The sequence below is a fragment of the Grammomys surdaster genome, unplaced genomic scaffold (assembly GCF_004785775.1).
Source record: "Grammomys surdaster isolate TR1022 unplaced genomic scaffold, NIH_TR_1.0 200, whole genome shotgun sequence".
Lineage (NCBI taxonomy): Eukaryota > Metazoa > Chordata > Mammalia > Rodentia > Muridae > Grammomys > Grammomys surdaster.
Genome location: NW_021604645.1, coordinates 2008974 through 2022862, shown reverse-complemented (window position 1 = coordinate 2022862; position 13889 = coordinate 2008974). Strand labels below are relative to the sequence as shown.

General features: G+C 42.3%; 1 protein-coding gene and 1 pseudogene across 1 annotated transcript in view; both read left to right on the top strand.

The window, feature by feature from the left end:
* The window catches only part of Plp1 (proteolipid protein 1), a 59480-nt gene that overhangs the window by 5473 nt on the left and 40118 nt on the right, over nucleotides 1-13889 (top strand). The window lies entirely within an intron of this gene.
* LOC114623659 lies at nucleotides 9939-10056 on the top strand (annotated as a pseudogene).

Sequence of the window (13889 nt, the reverse complement as noted above, 5' to 3'; positions counted from 1 at the left end):
AGTCGCCAGTAGCTGAAGTGGGGTTCCCAGCTTGTCTGAGTACTGGGGAGGAGCTTGGGCTGCTGAGATCCCACTTGGGGAGAGCCTGAGGTGTTAGGTTCAGCCTCCGATTCTAACAGGAGGAACACTAGCTCACATGTAGTCAGTAGTCAGCCTTGTTACTTCTGTACCCAGCAGCTTTCTTTTTAGCCTGGAGTCAAATGGGACCCTAGAGTAAAAGTCTTAATGTTTTCCTAAGGGAATAAAGACCTCAGAGGGATTATGGGGCAGCCACAGGGTATCCTGAAGATGAAACAGGTCAAACAGAGGTGTCGAAGCTGACTTTAAGGGCTGCTTTTCTGTACCCTCTGGATGGAGACATGGAGGATGACAGCCCATAGTCTTGTCTTTCTCTTTACCTACCCAGCTCTATCGTTCTCTTCCCTTCAACCTGGCAGTCGTCCATTCTCTCCCCTGCTTGGTTCCCCTCTGTTGGGTACTTTTTGTGGAACCCTGTGACTTGTTATAGCTCTCAAAATCCTTCCTCAGTGTCTGTTCCCCAGGGCTGCTTGTGGGAAGGGACGAGTATCCTGAGTGCTCAGCTGGGACACTGGCTTTGTCAGCTTTAGAGGAATCACAGGTGGGAAGTGAGATGGCGAGTAGCAGCCTCACAGCACCGAGTGGAGGACACAAGACAGAATATGATCTTCTTCCCTTGCTTTCTGCACATTTGCCCACGGCATCCAGATGCTTAAGTAGCTCCATTTTCTCCTGTCTGCCTGCTTGTCTAATTTTTCCTATGCATCTTCTAAAGAAGCACGAGGACTTCCCCCGAGTACCCCTCCCTGCTGGCTTTGCTCACTTCTCTTCCTCCTCCTCCTCACTGAAGTTTTCCACCATCTACCTTTTTCATCTTAGTTTTCCTCTGTTCTTTCTCTGTTTTTCGCCTCCTATATCTGTCTCCCTCCTTTCTTCCCCCTCTGTTTCATTGTTTTCTTCTTCTAGCTTTCCTGTATCTTAAATCTTTCACACTCTCCTCCTAGCTTATAGCAGTGGGAACCAAGGGCTTTCTTTTCTTTAGTGGAAACTCTCCTACCAGCTCTGCAGAGTTGGCATGTGTGCTAGGGGAAGGGATCCGTACCATTGTATACTGGTTAATTTGTTGTCTGGCTGGCTGTAGCCTGTCTAGCCTCATCAGAAAGAGGTTGGGGAAGATTGGATGCTTTTGCCCAGGGGTTCTTATTGCCTATATGGAGGGATTAATAACAAGGCATTCATGTATAAAACTTGTTTAGCATCCCCCTCCCTTTTTTGCTGTGTTATTAAGGAAGAGGATTTTTCAAATTACAGATGAAAGCCAAAAAGAGAATTTTCAACAATAAATGCTAAAATATTGATGTGTAAGCTCAGTCTTTGGAATTGGGACTGAGAATGATATATGCTTCATTGCTTACATGGTGGGCAAAAGCAAAATACTAATTATCCTCGTAACTTTTAACCACCCTTTTACCTGCTCACCCTTCCTCTTTATTTCCCTTAAGCATCACATACCTCACTTTTAGGCAGGAACTGAACCTAGAAACTTTCAGGGCAGTGGACCAGGGTGGGAAGCTGAGATTAGGGTTCCACTTGTCTCCTTTCTATAACTTCCCCGTCCTTGACAACCCTAATCCTGTCTCTTCCTTTGCCCAAACAAGTACCCCCACTTCTCTTAGGTGATATGACAAAAATCCTGAAGAATTGTCTGGGCATATTTTTCATTCCACTGGTTTGTCTGACACTCTGTTTTGTCTTCCCAGCTTGGTGGTATTTTTACAAGTTGCCTACAGAGTACCCTTCCTTATATCCTTACCTATCTGGACTCAGTGTTCTTATTACTTTGTCAAATAAGACTTATGGGAACACCACCACTGCCCTTAGGTCTGACTTAGGAGAACCTTTGTATATTCTCCCAGATCCTTCCTTTTCCATCTCATCAGGATACCACACTCAATGATTTCCTTGCTTCTTCCCAACTTTGTCCAGAGCTCCCTGAGAGCAGAGAGATATTGCCTGCCAAATCCACAGCACAGGATAGGCAATTAGGGAACATGTTTTAAAAACTGCACTCTTGGCACCCAGGTCCACAAGTATACCACCTATATAGACTCACTCTCTGTCAAGATAGAACGATAAGTTTGACATACAGAGAAAGGACCAGCATGAGGCAATGGTAATAAGGAGAAATAAGAAAGCAGTTTTTATTCCCTTGCCCCTTGGGCCTGTGGCCTCATATTCAGTCATCTGGAATTCTTGGCTAATGGAAAGCATAGTCCCCTGGAGACTGGTCCATTGTTGTAGGTCTCACCTCCTCTGTGCCCCATGGCATCACTGAGAGCTGAAAAGCATGGCAGGGTCAGCTTCCTGGGAGGACAGATTCTTTCTTATGAGAGGCTACAACAATGAGCAAATGTCTGGCTTGTCTGATGAAGAGGTATAGCTTTCCTAGGGTGCCCAGGGGCAGACTCTGGATAAAGAAGGAAACCAAAACCAAGTAAGCTGCTACTTGGTTTTGGCAAGAATCGGCTGAGATGCTAATAATTCCAAATTTGCTCTACCGAAAAGAAAGCTGAAATGATGTAGGGGGAAAGGTACAAAGTTGTGTCTATCCTTGACCTGTAACTGCTTTTCCTTCTCACTACCACTCTATGAAGCACATGAATCCCTATGTTCTAAAAAGTACTGTATCTTTTTCCAGTTTAGCAATTGGATGCTACATTGCCATGAGAACTGGCTTCTATGCGTCCTTGAGGTGGTATAGAAGTTACAATAAACAACCTGTTTTTTATATTTTGTCTTGAAAAAAATTACTTCCATAAGTATAGCTTTGTAAGTACAAAAAGTAAGACACATTTTCACACATGTTTAATTTCACAAAGGGAACCCATTAATTTCAGTCCTATACAGTGAAAATTGCAGCTGCACCTTGCTGACAAGCAGAGTTGCAGAAACTTCTATGTGAGGAGCAGCATTTCATTATTGGAATGGGTATTGTTTGTAAATTCTGTGACTTCTGGGCTACACTTGGGGAGGCAAAATTGGAGAAGGATTTAGCATGATTTTCTGGATCTATTCCAATAATTGGGGATGCTATGCTTCTGATACTGTCCATTTCACTTACTAAGGTAGAGAATGGACTCAGACATAACTCAAAAAGTCAGGCTGTATTCACGGTCTTGAGAAAACTCCCAGGCTTAAGCAAGTTTTGGAAGCAATGGGATGGGTAGTTAAAAGGAGGTGTGTATGGAAATAAAAGACAGAAACCATTTAAGAAATCTGCTGCTGCTGACCAGAGTGTTTCCCTTAGATATCCAAGGAACAAGGCTGCATCTTTTTTTTCTGTATGTGAAATTTTTCTTTTCATAGTCATTATTAACTTTCAAGGGTGTGATAGTTTACTTGAAAGTAGGAGCTCCACTTCTGGTGCTTGGGAGCATAGACAGCAGAGGTAGGAGGCCCTTTAGCCCTCCAGATATTAGAAGATGGGACAAGGGGTATGCAGAGTACAGCGTCAGGGATGCCTGGAGTCTCAGATAGGGCTAGGAAGAACAAAATTGTATGTATTAGATATGTTCTGAGTTCTCCCCAACCTTTAGAGAGTGACTGGCTCAACTTCAATGCTTCAAAGATTTGACCTGCTTTTTTTATGAAACATTTTAGGCATGGATTTTACAGGACTAACTTGGGACCACAAATTTCTGGGAGGACTGTGGAAAGATTAACTGAGATTCCTTGAGTCTTCAAAGACAGGGCAGCTCTTAGCACCAGAACAGAACCAAGAAACAACCTCTGTCTTTGTTGCTGGCTTCTGTATTCAGTGCCCAGGATATAACAGTATGGTAGTGCTCTAGCTAGAACATATGTATTGACTAGCACTGAGGTGTACATTGTTTCTCTCCTGCTATATTGTCAGGATCATCATTCACTCCATTAGTCATGTGAGGGTAATTTACTGGCTGTGCAGAAGTTTTGTTACAGTTTCCCACAGAGCTTGCATTGATTATCCTCATCTCTTGGGTTTCATAACTATTACATATCCTTATTCAGAGTTGATACAACCATGTCATGTCTCTCCTCAGAGCTTATTATTTGTGTGTGTGTGTGTGTGTGTGTGTGTGTGTGTGTGTGTGTGTGTGTATGGCCATGCTTGTGAATATCTTATTTCTGTCATTTGGGCATTGTTGATAATCTGTGGCTCTGTGAAAGGAGAAGTCCTTACATAACAAAAGCAACAGAACTTGGGAAAATAAATGTTTACTATATCAAATGAATTTCATTTCTACTAATTCATACATGTGGTCAACAAAGATGTATTGAGTGCAAATCATATTGTAGATGTTCTAGGTGCCAGAGATATGATAGTGAACAAAACAGGAGTCTGTACTCTTGTGTACTTTGTCCTCTAGTGGGTTAGTAACATTCCTTTCCAAGAGGATGTCTGCATGGATTATCATCAGGTTCAGACCGAAGAGCCTCTCCTAGTATCTGAGCAGGTTACATATTACATGACATAGAAAACAAGCAGCTTTTCAGCAAGCAGTAGTGAGCTTCATTTCCATCTATTGTGGAATATACCTGCCAGAAGTGACATACCTCATCACTCTCCAGAAATGGTCCCAAAATGCTTATATTCTCTTCAGGAATCCTAAATACAGTCTCCACCTAAGAGAGTTTGATGAGACTAGCAGCATTGTTCATTGTGGGGCCTCTCTAAGTGGTTTCTCATAACTCAGGGTTGTGCTTCCCTTCTTTTTGCCTTCCTTTTCCACCTTTATTTTTAGTGTTTCTATATCTCTCTCTTCCTTGCTTTTTTTTTTCACCATGATGTTTCTGATACTACAGGAGTAGGTGGCAAGGAAAACTTTGCTTGGTGACTACATAGAGTTATGTATAAAGTTGAATTTGCAGTAGCTTCACCAATATTGTAGATAGATAGGGCTAAGTCTGAATAACTTATGTACCAAAAATTAGAAATTTAATTGAATGAACATTGTATTACCCTAACCTTGTACTCTTGTTGGGCTCATTGTCTCAGTATGCACATGTGTGTGCATGCAGACTAATATACAGTTCTCTCTTTCATAATCTGAAGGTGATACTCCTGCTGCTAGCAATTATCATCTAAGAGTGACTTGCTAAAGCTGAAGAATTTGGGTTATGATGAGCAGACCTTTTGATTTCTTGCTGTGGTTTCTATATATACTATGCTAGTGAAGCCCCTTTAGCCACAGTTACTTAGTCAGAATAATTAGAATCCCTAGGTAAGATGCCAAATTGAACCACATTTTGTACCAGAAGTGGTTATTCATTTTGTGAAGTTATACTGTATTTGGCTCCAAATGAAAATTTTTAATAAAAATCAAACACTTCAAAAAATTACTAGAGATGCTAATCAAACAACAGGCTACTCCAAACCTCAGCAAGTCACATAGCTTTTGCTGCCACAACCTTCTGCAATGTCAGCAACATTGTCGTTAGACACCGAGTATTGCTCTGAGAAATCTGACTTCTCTTCTCTCCCCATTGTCAGTTTCTTTCGGTAACCTTCACATTGCCTTTCTACCATGCATTACATCCCACGTGTTCTATAATCCCCTCACTTTCCACAGCAGTGTGCCCACTGCTGAGTCAAAGGCAGGTGCTCTTTCACAACTGCAAACCCAGTACAACTAGCCTCAATTATGGTCCAGTTTCAGGAGAGACAAATAGGATGCTGAGGTCTTGATATTTCCTGGCAACCAGGAGCACAGAGGCAGGAAATCTGCTCAGCTATATCTCGTTAAGCAAGGGGACTTGGGGGACCATGTGTTTTCCATGTATATCTCCAGGTCTATGAAATGATAGAATGGAATAGAAAAAACAACTGTTTAGAAGGCTCATTGAGTAGGGATGAACATGTTAGCAGGGTGGAGAAATGCCCAGGAGGAAACTGGCAGTGAGTGCAGGAGAGTTCAGCTTATGCAAGTGTACTAGAGGGAGAGAATTTTTCCCTTTTTCTATCTAAGTTTTTAATGGCTCTGATGCCAACAGAATATTTGCTGTGAATCCATTCAAAATCAAATAGAAGTCAGCAGCAGTCAGAAGAGAAAGCTAAAGTAATAAGCCTCAGATTGGCATGCATGCCTGCATTCTCAGCACTTTGGAGACAGTAGCAGGAGATTAGTATGTTTAAGGTCAGCCTGGGTTACATAGAGAATATGAGGCTAGTTTTGGCAATATACCAAGACCCTGCTAACAAAACTAAACAGATAATGAAAACACAAAGAGACAAACAAAATCCACAAGAAACATACCACCACCACCAAAATTCTAGGATCCAGTCACCTGGAGAAGCCTCTAATCAGTACTGAAGTGGTCAGTATCTGGGGATTCTTCATTCATGGTAATTACATTAATTGAACCCTGCTACAGAATTTGGTCTACTGTGCCCTCCAAAGTATACTCCCCAAGTCACTGTCCTGAGTGGGTTGCTTTATCCTACAGAGATTAAAAAGGAAGTGTAGTTATTACAAGAAATATTCTAGGCATTTAAGTATGCTCAAATTATTAATGGTGAAGAAGTTTTTGTTCCAGGTTGGTGGGATATAGAACAATTATCTGCTACATTTCATCATTCTGTTACAATATGACATGCTATCATCAGTCCTTCCTAAATTCAATTTACAGATGGGCAAATAAAATCTCACTATACTATACATGTCTATCTATCTTCTTATATGTCTACTATTATCCCACTTTGATTTCCCCAAACATAACTATATAATGATTACAAAATGGCAAAAAATCAAGATAGGCAATAGAAGAGATTTATAAAGCATCTCTTCTGTAGCTAGTGGTCAGGAAATACATAGCTATCCAATGTTCCAGTCTGTATTGTGTCTTTCTACTGCTCTGTACTAACAAGCTGTTTCAGAGTGTCATCTTCCAGAGATGAACTGAGTTTTTCTGATGCCTGGCAAGGGTTAGATGTAAACTTTTCATTTAGCAAATCAGGCAGTATGAAGTACAGAATGTTTGATTCTTCACTGAACCTTAGTCTACTGTAAATCTCCCATGGTCTCAGAAGATGAATAGAGACATCATTCAACTTTTGAAGAAATCTAAAGCCACCCTGGAGGGTCCTCTACAAAGGAACTACACCTTCCAGCCTATGTTCTCCAGAATGTGGTTGTGGAATAAGCCTTTTTCCAAAGGTCAAATGAGTTACCATGGACTCAGGAGAGAGAAATCCAGTTAGGCTTTGACTAGCTATTTAAGGTCAAGCGATAATAAACTGGATTCTTAACATTTGCTTAAAATATGAAGGACAATAGTCAAAATCAATGCCTGATTCTTTACCAAACTTTTCTGTGGCTAATGATGAAGTTGTCTCAATCCCAGTGAAGATATCCTTTCATCCACAAGATGAACCATGGATAAAATTAACTTAGTTCTTCTAAGTCTTCTTTTCTCTCCAAAGCTCCAAGCCCATGATACTGGTTCTCTTTAGTCCTGTCTAATACCTTGCCTTACTTCCAACCATGACCAGAAATGTCAGTAAAATTAACTGTCCTCATAAGTGATTTAGACATGCCTTTTGGCTTTTGTTTGATGGTGACAAATGGGGAGAAAAGTTAGATTTCCCTTAACTCTTCCAAATCTTCATGCAAAAATCAAGTAAGATGTGGCCAGATCTTGAAGACCAAATGCAAGTCCTTCTTTTTGAAGGCCACAGGTGTGCCCAGTAGGATCACTGAACTAAAAGGCTCAAAGTGATCCAAGGATCTATTGAAGATGTTAGAGGAGAACTCCAATGTTTTGGATTCTGCATTATCTGTTTCTTGTAGTTGTCCCCTCCCAGAAAAAGCTCAAACTAGTCTGCTTTATGTTCTTTGAGTTTCCACTGTTTTCTTTTCCAGAATACATGCATGTGCACACCTGTGCTATGTACAGTAGTATTTCATAGCCATAGCCTCTTCTTGGTACAGCACAAGTTAAGGAAAGCTGGCATGAACTGAGTTTCTAGTTCTTAGGAACTGGCCAAGAAGATAGTTTATGTTGAGCCATAAGTCAGTCAAATTATGTATCCTCCACTGTTTAAGAAGTAATTTGTTCTAAAAAAAAAAAATCAGAGCTGAAGTAAGAGGAGAAAGAACAAAAAACAGAGTTGGATCAATTTCCTGCAAATTTCTTGACATTCTTCCCATTTATCCAAACCATAATGTGTGTGTCTGTGTGTGTCTGTGTGTGTGTGTCTGTGTGTGTGTCCCCATCCGTTTGTCTGTCTGTCTGTCTGTCTGTGTATGTGGTGATTTGAATGAGAATGACCACCATATGCTTGCATATTTGAATGCTTGGTCCCTTGTTAAAAACTGTTCTAGGAAGGATTAGGAGATGTGGTCCTATAGGAGGAGGTGTAGCACTGGGGATGGGATTTGAGGGTTCAAAAGCCAGTGCCATTACCAATTAGCTTCTTTCCCTTGTGCTTCCAGATCAGATGTAAACTATCAGCTATGCATGTATCACCACACCACATTCTCTGCCCCTGTTTGTTAAGTGAGAAAATAAACCACTCCATCAGGGTGGTTGTGACTATTTAGTAGACTAAGAGATATTAAGCACTAGAGCAAGGTCAGACACAGATCACTTGGTAAATGATGATTCTGACTCTCAGCCTTGGAGCCTTTTTTTCCTTTCATTTGCTCTGTGATCTGAAATGGTTTTGTTCTAGGTGTTCTTAGCTTAGTGGTGAGAAGATACCAGAACCAAGAAGGTGGGCATTATAAGGAATACCATTTAGAGCAATTGCCAGTACTCACTAGGCCATTGATACTATGGCTGATAAAGCATCTTGAATGAGGGTATGGCTCTGGCAGAAGAGAGATAGAAATATTGCTAAGGATACAGAGGACTAGCAATTGAGTGGAAAAAGAGAAAAAAGAGACATAGTGGGGAAAGGAAAACTGAGGAAGCACGAAGAAAAGGTTCATAAATGATAGTGAAGGGGTAGAAGTAAAAGATACTAAATTGCTTCTGGAATATGAAGCATAAATGAGAGAAAATAAAATTAACATCCTTATTGAAAAGAAAAACAAAGAAGTAGGAAATATTTTGTTTCAGGAAAACTCCTATAGGAAGGAGCAAGTGCTGGGGGCCTTTGGAGGCTGGTTACTGTGGCAATGCTCTATGTCTTCATTACCTTGTGAATCTGTCAGCAGATGGTTTCTTTCTGCTTTAGTTTCGATCACCAGGGCATAGCCCTTGGTGAAGTACTGGTGTTGCCATCTCCAACACATTTGTTATGCTGTGAAACCTACTAGCTGTTGTCTAGCTCCATTTTGATAAGTTGCATGTCTAGGAAGACAATGGAGAATTGCATACTGGGAATCCAGAAGCAGAAGCCTGTGTACCTCCTTTCAGAGGAATGGGAAGGCATGTTTAACAAGCCAGGAGCTTGTCATGGATGGGGAGATTTGAGGAAATTTTGTAACACCTTCCTTTGTAAGTAAGGTGAGCACTTCCCTAGACAACTTGAATCAACAAACATTTTGGATTGTTGAAGACTAAGGGATTTCCATGGAAACAGAATTTTCTATGTTGTTATAAAACTAAGCAGGTACTAATCAAACCAGGATTGTTGGACCCCCTATGGGGAAAAAACTGTAAATTTCAAGTAGACACATAGATTAATAAAGAAGGCTTGTGAGGACTGAAGGAAAGGCCATCCAGAAACTGCCCCACCTGGGGATCCATCCCATATGCAGACAATAAACCCAGTCACTATTGCTAATGTCAAGAAGTTCTTGCTGACAGGAATCTGATATAGTTGTCTCCTGACAGGCTCTGCCAGAGCCTGACAAATACAGAGACGGATGCTTACAGTCCACCATCAGACTGAGCATGGAGTCCCCTAAGGAGGAGTTAAGAAAAAGGACTGAAGGGTCTATGGCCATACCACCCTGAACACGCCCAATCTCGTCTGATCTTGGAAGCTAAGCAGGGTCGTGCCTGGTTAGTACTGGATGGGAGACTGCCTGGGAATACTGGGGGCTGTCGGCTTTAGGAAAAAAAAAAAGAGAAAATGGACTGAAGGAGCTGAAGGGGTTTGCAACTCCATAGGAAGAACAACAATATCAACCAACCAGACCCCCTAGAGTTCCCAGGGACTAAACTACCAACCAAAGAGTATACGGGGCGGGGGGACCCATGGCTCCAGCTGCATATGTAGCAGAGGATGGCTTTATCTGGCATCAATGAGAGGGGAGGCTCTTGGTCCTGTGAAGGGTTGATGCCCCAGTGTAGGGGAATGCCAAGGCAGGGAGGTAGGAGTGGATGGGTGGGTGGGGAAGCACCATCATAGTAGCAGGGGGAGGGAGGATGGGATAGGGGGTTTCCAGAGGGGAAATCAGGAAAGGGGATAACATTTGAAATGTAAATAAATAAAATAACCAATAAAAAATTAAAAAATATAGAAGGCTCATGAGACAAATTCACAGTTTGGCTGTGGTACACCATGGCCAATGATTGGGTAGTTCAGTTTCTGCCATCACCCTGTCATCTTCATCTTACTCATTATATGTAAGGTGATTCTCAGAGTTCAGATACTGAAACCAGTCTGCCTAATCAAAGTTTCAGTGAGAGTGCAGCCCAGGCATCTGTACTTTCAAATTTTCCTCATGATAATGTCCACAAACTCTGATGTGAATTAAAATGGGAATGCTTTCTAGACAACTGAAACCCAAGGGGCACCCAGATATCAGAGAACTTGATTTCTCCAATACAAAGGGTTTATAAACACCTTGGCCCGGTGTGGAGGCCTGCTATGCTCTCCATGTGTAATCAGCTTCCCTCCACACTTGCCCAAATGCTACTTTGTTTTTCAGGGGAAGGAGGCTTAAATATCATCTCCACTTTCATACCCTCTTACCTTATCTTGCACCGTCTCTTTGTTTTGTTGCACTTGTTGGGGTTTGTAATCCCACATCCCTGTGTACATAAGTGCCCCTCCCTACTAGACTTGGTCTCCACAGGATTGAGGTGAGGCCTGTTTCTCTCACTCCTGTGCTCTTGCAGCATCTAGCACAGGAACCATGACAGAGTTTGCAAAGGAGCACTGGAGTGCATCTCAAAATGTTTCCATGGGGCCAGTCCTAGATGCTCTTTTTGCAAGGTCTCTAGCAAAACCACCTTGCCCAGATGGGAGGAGATGGCTACTGGCCCAGTGTGTCCTAACATGGAGGGAGGGGAGAAGGAAAAGAATGAGAATCTCAAGTCTATTCTTTTCTTCTCATGACACTAATCCCATTGTGAGGACCCCACACTCATCATCTCAGTGAATCTCATTAACCTCCAAAGTCTTCAATTTTAAATGCCATCATGATGAGTGAGAGTACGAGCTTCAGCGAATGACTTTTATGTCCACAAAACCATTGATGGGTCTGGGCAGATGGTTCAGTGAGTTACAGGGCTTGCATCACAAGCATGAGAACCTGACTTCAGATCCACAGCACCTCTGTAAAAAGTATGGCATGGCTGTACATTTCTGTCTGTAAGCCCAGCAGTGGGGTAGGGTGTGGAAGGAAGAGGATATTGTTTTTGCCTGGCTGCTGGTATAGCAAATAAAATTTCTAGATTCAGTGTGAGACCATATCTCAAGAGAATAAGACAGCATTAGAGGACACTTCTGGCCTCCACATTTGCACCCCACCCCCACATGCACAGACAGGCGTACACCACATACATACACACAAAAAGTATAATAATGGGTTGACAGGGGACAAAACAACCAAACAAAAGAAAAAGGCCCAAAGAAAAAGTACAGGTAGAAGGTAGCCAGTGCTGGTCCCCTTCTCTATAGGTTCCAATGTTTAAAAGACATTCTTATATCATACCCAGAAACACAGAAAACAGCAAAACCAAGGTCTTGGGAAGGAGAAAAGAGGAGACCCATTGCTCCTGCTGGCCAGGTAAATACCCAAGGGCAGAGGCAGTATTCTGCTTGCTGTACCTCTTAGATTGCCTACTCAGCATTCTTGGCCCCTGAAAGAATGCTCTGTTTCTTGTCCGCAGTCTGGTGAGAAATGGGAGCACTGGTCTCCATGCAGTATTCCCAAGGCTGCATACATTCTGAAGGGCTGCCCCAGGCAACTTGCAAGAGAATGTCATGTTCCCTCTCCAGAGACAACTAAGAGTACCTTGAAAGGTGAAGCTCTAAGGATCAAGGGCCTGTGGCCTCTGATGGGCATCCAGCATTTCTGAGTATTCACCAGGGCCCACCACTGGCTGCTTTATACATGTCTTCAACATTCTTTAAGGTAGAAGCTACTGTTGACCCTCTTAGAGATGAGGAGCCTGAGGCTTTGGCAGAGTAAATGGGTCGTCACTATCACACACTCAGGAACAAGAACTGGACTATGAACCTCATGTTCTACTCGTAGAGCTAAAGATCAGAATCCCTTTCTGAAAGTGTATGCTATCTCATATGTAAGGATAGGACTGAGATAAAGGATGACTAGCCATGGTCCTGGATTCAGTCATCCAGTTAATGCTAGAGCTGGAGGAAATTAAATCTCCCTCTCCTCTTCAGCATCTCTCCATCTAATGACTCCAGTGTTTCTACATTAGTGATAACTTGTCCTTGTGTCTTCAGCCACATAGGGTAAAATCAATCTAGATGGGCCACTGAGGTCTACTAAATCCTAGGGCTACATCAACTGTGAGTGCGCTTTACTCTGGGACTGTGAGTCCATGGTGAGAACAGGCCTTCCAGTTTGGACCAAAATACTGGAGAATAATCTCAACACCAACCAGCACCATGATCACCACACCGTCACTTTGTGGCTACCATCTTCCAGAGGTTCCTTTACCCTTCCTTTCTTGCTTAGGAGGCAGCTGCTAACTCTGCCACCATCTGCCTTCCTCTTAGGCTTTCTCTTTGGCTAGCTGTGGAACTGGACCTGGACAGAGTTGGTCATTCCCACCCAGGGCTTTTGATGAGAAAGATTTGGTTATACCCACACAGCAAAAATGGATAATTCAGCAAAGGAACCCCAAGAATGTTAGTGTTTCAGAGCTGATTCCCCTAACAGTGGGAGAAGCAGGGACGCACTGCATCTTATGGGGGTGGAATGACAGCCACAGAAGGAAGGAATAGGAGGAGGCTACACCAGAATCACTAGCAGAAAGCTAAGAGATCCTTGTCAAAATCCCTTCACCATTTTGGAATTAAGCTGATTTAGGCTGATATAAAATCTCTACTGATCTGGGGCTTTTGCCCTGTAAATTGATGGTCTCTTAATGACCATTGTCTGTCTCCAAAGTGCAGTGTTGACATCTCTGGGTGGGAGTTAACCTGTTTTCTGAATTCATTTGACTTTCAAAATGATTAAGATCACTCAGAGTGGAAAGAGTTACGTATGGAAGGGAAGGACACAAGCATTCAAGTTTGTCTTCTTTGAGAATTTCATACAATGTTATTTTAAACTCCTAGCTTACCACCTTTTCCATCCTCCCATGCTGTCTCACTCAACTTTGTGATTTTGTTCGTTTTACCTTCTTTCCCTATCAAGTCTAGTTTGTGGTGCTGACCTATTATTGGGAGTGAGGCCTGTCCTGGTAACTTACCAGGGGTCACATCATTAAATGAAACATACTCTCCCTCTCCCAGCAGCTATCAAATGCCAATAGCGCCTCAACTATTGGTGAGATTTTATGCCTACCTTTCCCTTGAATGCTGTAATTTTGTCTGGCTATAGCTTCTGTGGGCCTTGTCCATACTGTCACAATCTCTGTGAATTCATATGAGTTTCTGCTCTGTTATGTCTTAAAAGCACTGCTTCCTTGATGTTATGCCTATTAAAATTGTTTTGCTCCCTCTTTTGTGAAGATTCGTA